This window comes from Bison bison, unplaced genomic scaffold (assembly GCF_000754665.1).
Source record: "Bison bison bison isolate TAMUID 2011002044 unplaced genomic scaffold, Bison_UMD1.0 scf7180017864271, whole genome shotgun sequence".
In the NCBI taxonomy this organism is placed as follows: Eukaryota; Metazoa; Chordata; class Mammalia; order Artiodactyla; family Bovidae; genus Bison; species Bison bison.
Window position 1 is genome coordinate 1,856,057 of NW_011494843.1, and position 2,468 is coordinate 1,858,524.

The 2,468-nt window shown below is 39.3% G+C and overlaps 1 protein-coding gene across 7 annotated transcripts in view; it reads left to right on the forward strand.

The window, feature by feature from the left end:
- The window catches only part of PTGER3 (prostaglandin E receptor 3 (subtype EP3)), a 98,828-nt gene that overhangs the window by 33,831 nt on the left and 62,529 nt on the right, over nt 1–2,468 (forward strand). The gene's annotated exons all lie outside the window — the stretch shown is intronic.

The following is a 2,468-nucleotide window of genomic DNA, read 5'->3' on the forward strand; positions in this document are numbered from 1 at the left end:
CCTGCTATGCAGGGTTCCTAAAAGGCCATGGACTGGTACCCGTCTATGGTCTGGGGGTTGAAAAGTGAAAGTTAGTCGCACAGTCATGTCCAACTCTTTGTGATCTCATGGACTATAGCCTGCCAGACTCCTCCGTCCATGGAATTCTCCAGGCAAGAGTACTGGAGTGGGTTGCCAGTTAGGGACCCATAATATAAGCAAAACCTGGACATTTCCATTCCCTTTGCCAGTGATTGTTTTAAGAATTAACCTGTGACTCAACTCTGTCCCTGGTAGGACTTCCCTGGTAGCTCAGATGATAAAGAATCTGCCTGCAATGCAGGAGACCTGGGTTCAATCCCTGGGTCAGGAAGATCCCCTGGAGAAGGGAATGGTTACCTATGCCAGTATTCTTGCCTGGAGAATTCCACAGAGGAGCCTGGCGGGCTACAGTCTTTGGAATCGCCAAGAGTCGGACACGACTGAGCGACTACCACGCACACAACTCTGTCCAGTAAAACCAAGTTGACATTTGTATAGCTGATGAGGATTTGATCAGAGCTGGGATTTAGGGTGCCGAATTTGTGTCATGCTGACATCTGTTTGCTCTATCGGGGTGTCTGTTATTACTATAAATCAGATGAGAGGAAGTGCTAAACTAAGATGAGACTGGAAAAAGAGCAAACTGCATTGCAGAGGATGAGGTAAAAGAAGGTTTCACAGGTGACCCTGATGTGTTGAGTCAGGGTGACTGTAAGAAAGTAAGTGCTGTTGCTGTGGATAGTAGGTTTGTGGGTGTTTAAGATGCTCAGGGATGTTTCGAACCCTTCAGTTTGGGATATACGACCTGAGGACAGACCATCCAAATAAATGTGGGTCTTAAGCGACACTTTGAGTTCAGTCGAAATATAATGTGAACGACAAATGCATGCCACATATATAATTTTAAATTTTCTACTAGTGTAATATTTTACAAAATGGTTTTAAGAAGTAACAAGAAACAAATGATGCCAAGTTTAATTATGTATTTTAACACACTATATAAAAATATTATCATTTCATTATATAATCATTACATATCCCAACGTCCCAATTTTCTTCAGTCACATTTGAAGTGCTTAATACCTGTGCATGTCTAGAAAGACCAATTTAGGAGCTGGTAATAAAGTCAGCACCTTTCTTTGCTTGCAAGTGTGAACCTGTTTTGGGGTTGTTCCTGCTTTTTTATTGCTGTTATGAACAATGCTGTAATGAACAGTCATACACACAACCTCAGGTGCAGGAATTCAAGGCAGTGCATTCTTGGGAGTGGGACTTCTGCAAGGTAACAAGTGAGACAGTTTGATTGTTTTCTGAGGTGGCTGCTCCAGCTCATAGTCCTGGTAGTACTGTGTGCAAGAGTCTATATTGCTGCCCATCCTTGCTAACATTTGGAAAAGTCATGCTTCATTTTTCTCAAACTAGTGAATATAAAATGGTTTCTTTGTCATAACATTCATTTCTCTGATAGACTAATGAGCTTGAATATCTTTTTCTGATGTGTATGAATCTTCACTTTTTTTCTCTTCTGTGGAAATCACAAATATTTATTCATTCAAATATAAATACATTATGTATATTATAGATGTCATATATTAATATATTCATATATGTGTCACATCTTCATTCACAGGTGTTTATTGAACACAACCTGCTAATTATTAGTCTAGGTACTGGGAATGAACTAGTGGGGAAAAAGGTATTGGCCCAGATCCTACCTTCATGGTATTTACATTCTGGTGTATGTGCAGTGACTGGGTAGAGACCCAGAAGGGTAAAATGCTATCTGTAATATGTTAGTGAACCTGGGTTTAAGTCTGACTCAGCTATTTTATGTCATTAAAGCTTGGTTTCCGCAATTATAAAAATGAGATGGCAGTAGTATTTATCTTCTATTATTTATTAAAAGCATATGAAGAACTTGACACAGTGTCAGGCAAATTGTAAGGATTCAGAAAATGCTACTGGCCATAATGATAATACTAATAATATGTAACTGCTGTTTTCCCCTTTCTTGCATCTATCTTTTCTTTTCTTTTTTTTTTTTTTTAAATTTTATTTTATTTTTAAACTTTACATAATTGTATTAGTTTTGCCAAATATCAAAATGAATCCACCACAGGTATACATGTGTTCCCCATCCTGAACCCTCCTCCCTCCTCCCTCCCCATACCATCCCTCTGGGTCGTCCCAGTGCACTAGCCCCAAGCATCCAGTATCGTGCATCGAACCTGGACTGGCAACTCGTTTCTTACATGATATTTTACATGTTTCAATGTCATTCTCCCAAATCTTCCCACCCTCTCTCTCTCCCACAGAGTCCATAAGACTGTTCTATACATCAGTGTCTCTTTTGCTGTCTCGTATACAGGGTTATTGTTACCATCTTTCTAAATTCCATATATATGCGTTAGTATACTGTATTTATGTTTTTCCTTCTGGCTTACTTC